Raw genomic sequence first — 14,993 nt, forward strand, 5'->3', positions numbered from 1 at the left:
CTTTATTAACCGATAGCAATAAAGGGTTTACCGACTAGGGTCCTGAGGGTTTATCGACTAGGTTCTTTGCTCGGTAACATAGTATAGTATTAACCTTCCAATTAACAACATATGTAGGATATCAAAACAATCTAAACATCATAATCTCATCGTTGTCTAACTCGGTAATAGTTGTCCATTGAATAACTTATTCCTCCCCTTATTCATCACATTCTGTCTATGTCTTTTACTAACATCTTTATACTCATCAAATCATACTTCTTAAGATATGGCAACATCATACTGAATTAGAAAATCAATTTCTTGACATCAATGACAAAAAAATAATATTAAGACAGTAAACATCCTTGATCAGTTATATCCATAATCATCAACAACCTTCTCAATATCCTTATTGAAATGCCAACAATCTTTCCTTGTTTGTTATAATGCCAACAATCTCCCCCTTTGGCATTGATGGCAAAACCAATTGATTTGACCTAATTGATTCAGATTGCTATGAGATTCTGAAATGTTGAAATGCTCTCCCCCTATCATCAGTCTTCTCCCCCATACATTAGTCTTCTCCTCTTTTCTTCAGTCTTCTCCCCCTTTAACAACAATGCCAAAAAGTAAAGAACTAAAACATAATTTCTTCCTGTATGAAGTGATTTCCTACTATTATGTGTCAACTTAGTCTCGGTTAGAGCATTTTGTTCTCAATTCCTGCTCCCTGTATTGTTTCATATACACCTTTAGAAAACATCCTAAAGTGTGTAAATCAGCATCAACTCCTAAAAGATATTATGTAGAGTCATCGAATTGGTGCGTTCACCAAACTTGGTCAGTGAATGGAAGATAGGGGTAGGACCCCTAACTTACTTCTGAGATACTCAAAAGTGTCCCTTGGTAGTGGCTTGGTAAAGATATCTGCTATTTGTTCCTTTGTGCTAACATACTCCAACACAACTTTCTTCTCTTGAGCTTCTTCTCTAAAATAATGATATTTGATAGAGATGTGCTTTGTCTTAGAGTACATAACAGGATTCTTTGAAATGTTAATGGCACTAGTATTGTCACAGAATATAGTTACTGGCTTGGTAACTTTCTCATTTATACCTTCCAATAGTTGTTTTATCCATGCAATATTGGTACAATTCAATGCTCCAGCAACGTATTTAGCTTCTACTATTGACTGTGAAACACATCCTTGTTTCTTGCTAAGCCAACTCACTAGTCTTTCTCCTAAAAAGAAAGCTCCTCCACTAGTTTTTTTTTCTGTCATCAATGTTGCCTACCCAATCAGCATCAATATAAACTTTTAAATCAAAATCATTTCCTTTCTAATATACTAAGCCATAATCCTCAGTGCCTTTCAAGTATCTGAAAATTCTCTTGATTGTTGTCATGTGTGTTTCCTTAGGATCTACAGAGAATCTTACAACTATACCTACTGCATGTGCTATGTCTGGCCTGCTGTGAACAACATATTGTAGCTTTCCAATCATGGATCGGTAAAGTGTCTCATCAATAGATGCAAATTCATCATTCTTTGATAATTTATAGTTGGTAGTCATAGGAGTACTTACTAGTTTTGAATCCTCCATTCCAAATTTCTTCAAGATTTCCTTTATGTACTTGGATTGAGTAATGAAAATCTCATCTTTCATTTGCAGTATTTTTAAACCTATAAAATACTTTATCTCACCAATTAATGACATCTCAAATTTTTTTCTCATTTCATTTCCAAAGTTCTTGCATAGAGAGTTATTTCCATAAAATATAATATCATCAACAAATATGGTTGAGATCAGTATTCCATTTTCATCATTCTTCATGTACATATTGTTGTTTTCACTTGTTCTTATAAAACCAATCTTGATTAAATAAGAGTGCAATCTTTCATACCATGCTCTAGGTGCTTGTTTTAGACCATATAAAGCTTTGTTCAATTTACATACCTGATCTTTATTCTTGTCTTCAACAAATCCTTCAGGTTGTTCAATAAAAACTTCTTCTAATATACCATTCAGAAATGCAGATTTGACATCCATTTGATATACCTTGAAATTCTTGTAAGCAGCATATGCCAACAATGTTCTTACTCCTTCAAGTCTAACCATAGGTGCAAAAGTGTCACCATAATCAATTCCTTCTTCTTGGGCATAACCTTTGCAAACTAGTCTTGCTTTATTTCGAATGACCTCACCTTTTTCATTCAGCTTGTTTTTGAAAATCTACATTGTACCGATTACATTTTTGTCCTTCAGTCTTGGGACCAGTGTCCATGTGTCATTCTTCTTGATTTGATCAATCCCTTCTGTCATAGCATTTATCCAATCTTCATTGTTGAATGCCTCTTTCACTATTCTCAGTTCAAATTCATATATCAAACATGTGTTCTATCTCAGTTTGTTCCTTGTCATCACTGGATCATCCTTATCTCCTATAATCTGACTTGATGCATGATGTCTTCTGGCATACTTGGCTAATACAGGCTCGATAGGCTCTGTATGATCTTCTTCATCACTCGGTAACTGTATATTCTCTTCATTTTCTTCTGTAGTTCTCTCGGTAAGACTTGTCGGTTGAACATAGACAAATTCATCATAATCTTCTAGTTCTTTGGAGTTTCCTTCATCATTTCTTTCTGCAAATTCATCAATTTTCACATTTGCACTTTCTACTATTTTGTTAGATGATTTGATCAGATATTTAAATGCTTTGCTTCTAGAAGAATAACCTAGAAATGTTTCTTCTTCACTTTTCTGATCAAACTTTCCATTTCTATCATCTTTGTGTACATAACATCTAATTCCAAATATTTTGAAGTAACTTACATTAGGTTTCTTGTCATACCAGATTTCATATGGTGTCTTCAAAGTTCCTTTCTTCAGTTGTACTCGGTTCAGGGTGTAAACTGTTGTGCTTATTGCTTCTCTCCAAAATGTTTGTGGCACTTTCTTTTCAATCATTAGGGTTCTGGCACAATCCACAATAGATCTGTTTCTCCTCTCAGCTATCCCATTTTGTTGTGGAGTTCTCAGTGCAGAGACTTGTCTTTTTATACCATGATCATTGCAGAATAAGTTGAACTCATCAGATGTGAACTCTCCTCCTCTATCTGATCTAAGACATTTCAGTTGTCTTCCTGTTTCATTTTCAACCCTTGCCTTGTACCATTTAAACATTTGAAAAGCTTCTGATTTTTCTTTTAAAAACATAACTGACATCATCCTTGAGTAATCATCCACAAATAATATGAAATATTTATCACCATAATAACTTTGAACTTTCATAGGACCACAAAGATCAGTGTGCACAAGATCTAAAATTCCCTTAGAAGTGTAGGACTTACTAGTAAAGCTTGATCTTGTCATTTTGGCCATTTGGCATCCTCCGCACATAGCATTCTCAGGTTTCTCAAGACTCGATAGACCTCTTACTCAGTGCTTCTTGCTTATTTTGATTAGATTATCAAAATTTACATGACAAAACCTTTTATGCCATAACCAAGTATCATCTATCTTTGCATATAGACACTTGTTCCAAGTTGAGTCAAGGTGAAATGTGTTACCTTTTGTTTGTGTCCTGGTAGCAGCTAACTTTCCATGCTTGTCATGAACTTTGACAATTCTTTTCTGAAATTCTATTCGGTAACCTGTATTGTTTAGCTGTTCTACACTCAACAAATTGTATTTCAATCCTTCAACCCAATAAACATCATTGCATCTTGCATTGTCGAGAAGTGTTATAGATCCTTTACCTTTTACCGGACATGGTGCATCATTACCAAATCTTACATAACCACCATCATAATCTTCTAACATAACAAACTTGTGTTTATCACCTGTCATATGATGTGAGCATCCACTATCTATGATCCAAGAATCATTAGCATTTATGTGAGATATTAGGGCTTTTTCTTCATACCTTTCTTCATCTGATCCATCTTTGATAGCCACATAAACTATTTCCTCTATATCAGTTTCATCTGATTTATCATCATTGGATTCCTCATCAGATATTAAGCATGACTTTCTATCTCTTCTTTTGAAGTCTCGGTGTCCTCTGTAATGATTATCTTTCTGTCTATCATCTCGATAATCTCTCTTTTCACTAGATTCTTTGTCAGGACAGTTAGAAGCCATATGTCTGATCTTATCACAATTGAAACATTTCAAAGGTATTTTTCCTTTATACTTACCTTTGCCTCTCGGTAACCTTCTGGCTAATAGTGTTTCAAACTCTTCTTGCTTTTTGATTTCCTCATACAGTTTGTGTACTTATTCCATGTTCTTGCAAAATCTTTCACTTGCTCCACTGTGATCCCCTTTAGTGTACTTACTCATTCTATCATTGTAATCATCAGATTCGCCAATATGAAAAGAACTAAATGCAGATTCAACTTTATTTATTGATGACCCACTGTTATCATAGTTACTTAACTCAAATGCATGTAGCTTACCAATAGTAGCATCTAAAGAAACTGGCATATTGGGTACGTACCTCAATTCATTGATTGCAAAGACTCAGATTGCATAAGCTAGTAGAAGGGTTCTTAACAACTTACTTGTTATATCCTTTTCTTCAATAGATCAACCTACTCCTTTGATTTGATTGACAATCTCTTTTAGTCTTGTACTATACTGGGTTATGTTCTCACCTTCATTCATCCTCATAGATTCAAGTTGTCTTCTTAGACTATCCACTTTTTCTCTTTGAACATGTTCATCTCCACCATACATAGATATGAGCTTGTCCTACATTGCCTTTGCATCATTGCAGCCTTCTAGATCATTAAACTCTGAATCGGTCAATGCAGATGTTATTTCAATCACTGCTTGGATATGTTCTTGCTTTGCCTTTATCTCTTCCATTGTCAATGGATAGGTACTCAATGTAATGAAATCATTCTCCAGATAATATATAGCATATTCTCCAATAGGTGCAGCTTCATCCTTTTCTGCCATTTAGAGAAACTTGACTTGTTCAGCTTTGGTGCATCCCCCTTATACATCTTTGGATCTTTTCCTCAAGTACCTTTAAACTTTTCCTTCTGGAGTCCAAAGCTCTGATACCAATTGACAGTTTTGATACTTAATGTTAAGTATAGATGCCAAGCTAATAAGATGAGAGGGGGGGGGGTGAATCACACAACCTTAATCTTCCATAAAAACAACAAATTCAACCTTGGTAACATATACTTCAGTAATATAACCAAAACTGCTAAACATGCAAACTCAAAAGCATATAAACATCATAAAACTCATAACACCAGATTTAACGTAGAAACCCAAATAGGGAAAAACCATTGTGGGATTTCAGACCCACTAAGAAATATACTCTTCTAGAGTATGCTCAGTTAAAAGCAAATCCTGTTAAAGATTACAAACACATTGCTAGATATGACCCGGTTAAGGGATTTCCCTCAGATTTGTTAGGATCTTCACCTTGTTAGAAGTGACTTTGTTAAAAGATTTCAAACACTCAATCAAAATGTCACCTTGCTAGAGGGTTTTACAACTAAGACTATTAAGTCCACTTGGTTAAGAGATTTTCTGTTACTTCACAAAATAATAGTAATAAAAATCTATCTGCAACTTCACATCTAAAATGCTAATGTGGATTCTTATTTGCTTAATACAATAGGACTTATCTTGTCCATTTGTTGGGCTCTATACTCTGTTATTCAAACAGGTTCTTAAGCTTTTGTGCTCGGTAATCACTATGTAGCATCCCTGTGCATACACTTTCCCGCATACATTGTTTATCAACAGTTCCTTATTTATAAACAATTTGCCAACCGCTTAATCTCCTTGATCACATTTCCCATGATCAATCATAGCCATCAGATCTTTAATCTTGACTAGGTTCAATGTATCCTTCAATTTGAAAAATGTTTTACCCTACCTTGGAACTTGCATACATTCCTTGGAAATTGTGCTAGGGTATTGCAGTTCAATATGAGCTATAGATCTTCCTAGCGATTTTCCTCTACCATAGACTCTTTAACAAACTTCATGCATGACATACCAATCATTTAATCAGTTCCATCTCATCAGCTTTCTTCATTAAATAATGCTTTTATTCATTCAATGCATCCTGTTACTATTCAGTTGCAACTCGGTAAATACTAAACTTCACTCGATAGACATTCTGCCTTTATTAACCGATAGCGATAACCTTAGGGTTTACCGACTAGGTTCTTTGCTTGGTAACATAGTATAGTATTAACCTTACAATTAACAACATATGTAGGATATCAAAACAATCTAAACATCATGATCTCATCATTGTCTAACTCAGTAATAGTTGCCCATTGAATAACTTATTCCTCCCCTTATTCATCACATTCTATCTGTGTCTTTTACTGACATCTTTATACTCATCAAATCATACTTCTTAAGATATGGCAACATCATACTAAATTAGAAAATCAATTTCTTGACATCAATAACAAAAAAATATTATTAAGACAGTAAACATCCTTGATTAGTTATATCCATAATCATCAACAACCTTCTCAATATCCTTATTGAAATGCCAACAATCTCTCCTTGTTTGTTATAATGCCAACACGGTTGCTACCCATGATGGTAGCTTTAAGAAAAGGCTCAAGGTGGCCTATTGCTTGTGGCCTAAAACATCTAGGTCCTAAGCCTATCATAAGCATCACCCTTTACCAATTGTCAATTGTCAATAATTATTTGAGATTAAGCCAAGTTTATAAAAGCATTTCACTCAATCAACCCTAAAGGGGTTTACTAAGTTTTAACTAGTGGATGCAAATTCATTCAAAGATTATCTTATTAGATTATCAATCCAAGGGGGATTACCCACCCCTTGGATTTTAACTTCCAAGTGTCCCTTATTACTCCTTGACAATTTATAGGGATGATGCCACAAACGTCATTGATGCAGCGTTATTAGGTGTTAACTGCAGTAGTTCAACGCGATAGCTTTAATCGTAAGCGTGACCCAGAGGCACCATAGATACCGAACACTGCTAAGGTTTTGCTTTCAAATCCACTTATTTAGTTATCCAACTAGGAATGAACCACAAGTTCATGAAAGCTTGAATAAATTTTTACTTAACAATTACAAAACTATTACATGGAAAATAAATTATTGCTTGACATTGAAAATAAGATATAATCGAAAGGAACATTTGACAAGAATGAAAAATAAATAAATCAACTACCTTGGAGTAACATTCTCATGAAAATAACTATGATAAAATTCTAATTCTTGAAATAAATACATGAAAATTCCAATTTCTTGAAAGCTAGGATACTTTTAGGAAATAGATTACAAAATGATTTGAATTACTAACTATTACACTTTTAATAAGCACTTAATACATGAAAGATGTTGAATTGCTTGCAAGAAGGTTACCAGCCAATTTAGTGCCTACTTGCTTGAAGGGAAAAGATCTTGATAACCACATTACCCATGTTTGAAATATGAGGTTAGGAGAGCGACGGATTTCTTGCTAATTAACTAGTAAGAATAAGGCTCCTAATTAATACCAATTGATCTACCTTTAATCAACCGTTATGAATATCAATTCTTTTTAGTTGACCAATATGAACACAATTGTCAAATAATCCCAATCAATTCACTTTTAATTAACTAATGAAAATAATTCCAATCAATCCATTTTAATTAACCAATATACTAAAATTTCCTAAGTAATTCCAATTAATCAATATACAAAAAGTTCCTAAATAATTCCAATTAACCAATATACAAAAAGTTCCTAAATAATTCCAATTAACCAAAATACAAAAAGTTCCTAAATAATTATAATCTTTGTCTAGTTGCTTTTGAGCCAATGCCAAAACCTTCGCAACATTATAAGGAGGTAACTAACTAACCCTCCCACTTGAAGAAATTTAACCCTTGGTTATTTAATAACTTTATCAATATCAAATTCTTAAATGGGAGCTAAGGTTCACTCCTAGATCTTCCTCAGTTAAAATTGTTGTTTAATCTTCTAAGTGATCATGGAAAGGGATTCTCAAAACCCATATTAAGGCAAGAATCCAACAATAAGAAATCATAACTCATTCATCTTCGAAGCTAAGTTTCATTAGACATTTACAACGAAAGATGGAAAACCTGATTTGAGGTTCACAAACTAGGACAAGTCTCATGGTAGAATGATTTCTGATTTGATAATATAAATGATATAACAATATAGATTATACCATGCAGATTGTATGAAGCTTTATTATGAGGTTCACCCCTACATTAAATGGAATTTCCCCCTTTTACTAATCTTATGTTTTCTTAAGGTTAGAAAATAAATTTGACTATTATTAGGTTTGACTATACTAAATACCTTATTTATTTTGCATCTTGGAATCTAATAAAGAGCAATCCAATATTCAACCTACGACTACTAAGATATTTATATTCAAAATGAGGACTATGGTAACTTCAATTATGCAACTTGCATGATAATCATAAATATGTATTTGGTATGATGACAATAAATATATAACTTGCATGGAAACAATAATTAATTGACTCGCATGATAGCGGTAAATATGTAACTTGCTCAATAATAATAATAATAATAATAATAATAATAATAATAATAATAATAATAATTGACGCGCATGATTACTTAAAGAGGAGGTCCCTTTAGACAATCTAAATCAATATGAATTAATAATGGAATAAAAATACCAACCAAATAACCCAATTAAATCTAAAACTAATTAGACGAGTCTAAAACTATAAATTTAGCCACAACTCAATTTACGAATTTAGTTCCCTTGTTTTCGCAAGATTGAAGGATTCATTAATATTAATTCTTCTAATAATTGCCCCAATCATTTGACATGAAATTAATCCCCAAATTTATTCCCTTTTATAATCTAATTTTAATGGTGAAAGAAATACAACTTTTAGATTAATAAAATCTATTCTTAAACTTTCAATAATAAACTACCCCTCATATATCAAATTTTATAATATAAATTTAAACTAATTCAATTAAAATTTCATATTAATAATCTTAATTTCGACTAATACAAGTAAAGTTTATAAAAAAAAAGGTTGATTGCAATTTAACTAGCACAAATCAAAAATTAATATTTTTTTATATTTATTTATATAAAGAGAAATATTCAATGACCAAATCAATCTTTTTAATTGAATCTACCAGAGAGGGTTTTTTTACAGGGAATAAAAATTTACAGAGGAGTTTTTTAATTGAATCTTCCACAGAGGGTTTTTTTTTACATATACTAAAAATTTAAAGAGTAGAAATTTACACAGTATGCTATTTTTTTCTATTTTTTTTTTTTAAGTAAAAAGGGTAGAGTATCATAGGGATATAAGCACAATTTTCTCAGAGGTTATATATATAATATAAAAAAATACATAAGGAATTTCTCAAGAGAATACTAGGTATGAATTAGTCATGCTGAAATATTGTTTCACACGGAAAAATATTCTAGAGAGAAACAAATTGAATTAATATGATTGGAATAAGGTTTCCACAGAAGAAGGATTTCTCACAACAAATGATAATTTATACACTCATTGAAAATAAATAAACAAATAGATCTAAGACATAGAAATCACAGAGAAGGACCTCTCAAAAAAAAAAGTTTGTACAATATGTTTTTATGCAAATTTTTTTAGGAAAAGAAGAAAAACTACTCTCAGAGATAATCAAATACAAAGTTTTGAAATCAAGGGAGTAATAAGTTTGAAGGAAAAGATTTTTCTCACAAATCTTTGTCTAAATTTTAAATTCAAGAAAAGCAAAAAGTAAAAATCTGATTTTTTTTTTACCTTTTCTTTAAAATAGATTAATAAGATCTACATGTGCATTATTGAAATTTTTTATTTTTTTTCAAATGCATTTCTTTATTTGATTTAATCTACCTAAATAATTAAGAAATGATTTCTTGAAGAATATTGTCATACAAATAAAAAAATCTAAGAGAGAATTAGTAGATATTTATATAAAATTTACACATGAACGAATGCAAAGAGGGGAACCTAATGGACAAAGCTCTTTGTTGCTGAATTGTGTCCAATCTCTCAGCTAGTTTCTTCAACACTTCTTGTATCTTGATGAGAATTTCTTCAAGAACAACTTAACAATTCTATAATGAAGTATGACTACAAAATCCTACTACTATTCACAAGCACTTACAAAAAAATTGAGAAAATACTTCATCACAGCAAAAACTCATGAACTCCCCTTTTTCGAAAATCTAGAATTCAATAAGTAGGAAAAGAGAGTCATTTCCCACTACAAATGAATTAAATGTTTTTCAGATTCTTTTTCCCAAAATAATTCCATGCAAAATTAATTATTGACAAAGTGGGAGTTACATGCAAGAAATTTGAATTTGAAATTCTCTTCTAGAATATTCTGATTTCCTCCAACAACATGTGCTAAAAAAAAAGTAATTTTTAAATTAATTTTATGCAAAAATAATTGTTGTCATTGAAAATTTATTTTATAGAATCTTCTTATTTCTCCTACACCATGTGCTCAATTAGAATATTGAGGAAATAAATTATTTCCAAGTAAATTATGACCTCACGTGCGAGTCACCACCTATTACTCTTTTTTTAATTTAAAATTTTGATTTCTAACTAATAATAATAATAATAATAATAATAGTCTAAAAAGACAGTTATGACATATATAAGAGATAGTATTAAGTACTAATGTTTATATACATGGTCTATTTAACAATTAATGTCTGAGGAGGGTTTATCATAGGTCTGTGGCCTAACACTCTTAGCCATTTCATTTAGGCTTGGCAACTACTCGGTATATATTTTTACATGTAGTCCTTTAAATTTTTTATTGTATACATGCTTGTCATTTAAATTATCATTGATTAAATTATAAATTAACTTACATGTTTATCTTATTTTACTCTTATAGGACACACCTAGTGCGAGTGTGGTGTCGCATGATCCAGACTCTGGAAGCACAATTAGAGACAAGAGAAAGGTAATTGTATGTAAATATGATCGAATTAATAGTTTAAATAACATAATAATTATACATGTCCACATAGATTGATAGTTTCACATTCTTGTCATCGTTATGTACAGAGAATTACTGGCTTCACATCCTTGTTGACTACACCCACAATACCTGAAGAAGAAGAATAGATGCCTTAGGTACATGTGTTTATTTTATTTAATGTTTAGTAGATATGTTCCTATAATCAACAATTTTATGCTAACTTGTATCAATTTTATGTTTATGTACATATATAGGTTTTCTACAAAAATCCTGATGACATCCCTTCTCTACCACTGACATATTTGAGGACTCCCAACCATCCTAAGAGAAGATGTGGACCAGAGGTAATCAAGAATTTAATTTTAGAGTTCAATTATAGTTCGATGTATATTGATTTGTATGTTAACTTTTTGAATGTAAATTATATAATATAACTATTTTGAATCGTGGTTTGATTTTTCTTGTGCAAGATCCTTCAAAACCAAGGAGTGCTTCGAAGAGGATTGATTTTGATGATCCATCAATAGTTTAGGATGTGATAGAGATATTTTTGGATACATACATGTCTAGTTGGCATGTATATTTTGTATATGGACATACATTTTGTTTGAGTTGGCATTTATACCATTTTTGTATATGGACATACACTTGTCATTATTTGAAAATTTGATATATAGAAGTTGAGATTCATTATATATTGTTTTGTTCCCATGTGCATGGTTTCAATGTTTGAAACTTTAATCTTGAATGTAATAATGAACAATAGCATATTATTTTTATAATCTTGAGATTCGATATAATTTGTTTGGCTAAATCTTAACTATTAAATTTGGTTGCCTTGGGCAACTTCACCAAATTCAATGACCAAATATAACATGGATGCTTAGTAATGACAAATGAAAAGTAAAAAAAAAATCTTCTATAGTGGAATGTAATTTTTTCATAATCCACTGGCTACATCTAGTAGTAATCCCCCACCATTTAAACTATCTCAACAAGGTGACCATTCAAGAGGTCCATTTCCATGCGTTGCTTGTTAAATTTAAGACCTGAATATATCAACTCTGAACATAAACTTATTTTGATTGTCATTCAGCTGCTCAAAGATACAAATGTCACCTTCCAATATATTATTATCACGTTCAAAATATCTCCACCCCCCCACTTAAGGTAAACATATTGTCCTTCATAATGTATTGTACCATCCATTCCTTAACCCAACAAGATATTACATTGCATTACTTCATTGCATTTTTTTTAGACTTTACAATTCACACACATGCAAATCCCCGTATGAGTATAATATAAAAAAAAATATGAGAAAGATGAAGACAACTTATTTGCTCATTAAAGACATCTTTTTAAATCTTCTTCTAATAATTTAAACTTTGAAAATGTATATAACCATAGAATACAAATAATTTGGTCTCACTAGATGCTATGACTCACTAATATTATATGATTTCATAACCATTCTATGAAATGGTTTATCTAATTGCCATGTTCTTCTGATAAGAGAAACAATGTGCAAGATAATTGGATGATTTTCCTGCAAAACATTACACCTTTTTGTTATACCAACCCTCCTAAAAATGGAATTTAAATGTCAACTTAGTATGTTAGTTACAGAAGTAATTTCAAAAGTCATCGTGGGTATGAACCATTGGTTCCAACACGTCCGGTTAGGAATTTTTACCCTAGCCATGCTCCTATTTTTCCTCCCTTTAGTGTCCCTCCTAGACTTGCATTTTGATTTGTGCTCAAATAGACTTATTTAGACTTGTGATGATGGTTAATTGGATGGTTATTTATGACTCTTGCTATTTCAGATGGTATCTTTGATACTAGGACTTTATGTGGATTCATCTTACTGTTATGACTCTTTATGATTGGAGTCTTTTATGATTGATGATGCAAGACTTATTATATGACATATGATATTTGATGGTTCTTATGGATGTTGATACATAGTATCATCTTGATGGATGGATTTATATGACTCGTGGATTTACATATGATCATTGTTTACATGGATTATGTGACATATGATGATACTAACCCTATTTCATGATGATGATTCTATGTGATGTTTTGATATTATATTGTGTGACTATCTTCGTGACTAGAGATGACACCATATCACTCATTGTAATGCTCGCCAAAATACCCTAAAGAAATAATCTAAAATCTACTAACAAATGGAGATAAAAAAAAAAATTAAAACATCCATTATGCTATGTTAACATAACATACACCATTACAACATTAACTAATTGCATGATCACCTAAAATCACATGTATAAAGACATAAATATATATTACGCAAGTGGATTAATTCTTTCTAAACATCAACATATCTCCAAATATATTCTTGCAACACATCCATTCCTTAGGGTATCTTAACATCACTACTTGACATTTTTCCAACTTAACACTTATCTATCTATATGATCATATTCTATTATCCTCTAACCACTTTTTAAGAATCTAGAATCCATATTTACACATGTTCACAATTCAAATACATGGTAATTTCTATAAAAGTATTTAGAAACCATTTAGCAACAGTACTCTCCTAAATTACTCAAATAAATATCAATGCAACTATTCCATTCTTTTTAGCATTTTTCCTAAGCATGATATAACACAAATCCATTTCATATTCACAATGCAACTCCAATACATATAAACTATAATTTTATTTCCTCTTCCATATAGACCTCATAACTCATATTGCATAATGAACATCTGATACATCAAGGAACTCTTCTCTTAAGTCGCTAAGTCATGTCCTATTACAATTTCATGTATAATTGTAGCTAGGAATTCGGAAATCATCAAAGCAAGTAACAAATTAGCCTAGTACAATCACAAAAACTAGAATGCAATGACAACAATCCTAAAAACATTCAATAGAGAAAGGGAAATAAAACATTCAATTCAAATGCAAACCATCGCAAATGTGAATATCTCCTCCAAAAATCTCCATTGTCCTTCTTTCTCCTTCAAATTGCTTTGTTTTGTGGATCTCACCTTCAAGTGCATAAGTATAATATGAAAGCAAGATTGACAAGACGAGACGACAGCATAAGGGTACCAGAAGCGTGATTGATTCGACCTTTTGATTGAAGAAATTCATCCAATTTATAGACTAATTGGAGAGATGACAAGATTAGCATGAAGATATTTGAAAGGAAATTTCAAATCAAGAATGACAAATATGACAAATTATGACAAATTGACACTTTCTATGCGAAATTGATTGATTGACAATTATGACAAATTGCTATGTCAAAATTGATTGATTGACAATTATGACAAATTATGACAAATTTTCTATGTCATTCCCATGAAATTAGGAGAAATATTATAGAAAATAGAAAATTAGATGAATTAGAAATTAGGAAATTAGAAAATTGATGAAAATTAGAAAATTAGGAATTAGGAGAAATTAGTAAATTGGAAAATTAGGTAAATTAATTAATAATTTTTCATTCATTAATTAATTCACAAAGAGAGGATGAATTAGTTAGCCAATTAAATAAATATTTAATTGTGACAAGAAGACCTAGGATAAATAAACTATTTAACCTAGAGGGAGAAATGACAAACAAGGTTAAATGAATAAATCATGAAACCCTAGAAAATGCATGGACGACAATTAGGTCTTGACAAAAGATAATTGATATCGATTCGATTTGATCATGATTCTGACTAACAAAGGACCAATGCTGACAAACAATTTGATTGATAAATGCATCAATTGACGAGGAACAATGACTAATTGATCCAAACTGACATGATTGAGAAGGACGACGATCAATGTCAAATCGATCGCAAAATGACAACAATGACAATGATCAATGACAAAATAGATTGCAAAATGACAAGATTTAAAATGACCACGATCGATGACAAATCGATCGCAAGATGACAAGATTGAAAATGACAACGATCAATGACAAATCAACCACATGATGATAAGATTGAAAATGACAAC

Source organism: Cryptomeria japonica, chromosome 9, assembly GCF_030272615.1.
Source record: "Cryptomeria japonica chromosome 9, Sugi_1.0, whole genome shotgun sequence".
In the NCBI taxonomy this organism is placed as follows: domain Eukaryota; kingdom Viridiplantae; phylum Streptophyta; class Pinopsida; order Cupressales; family Cupressaceae; genus Cryptomeria; species Cryptomeria japonica.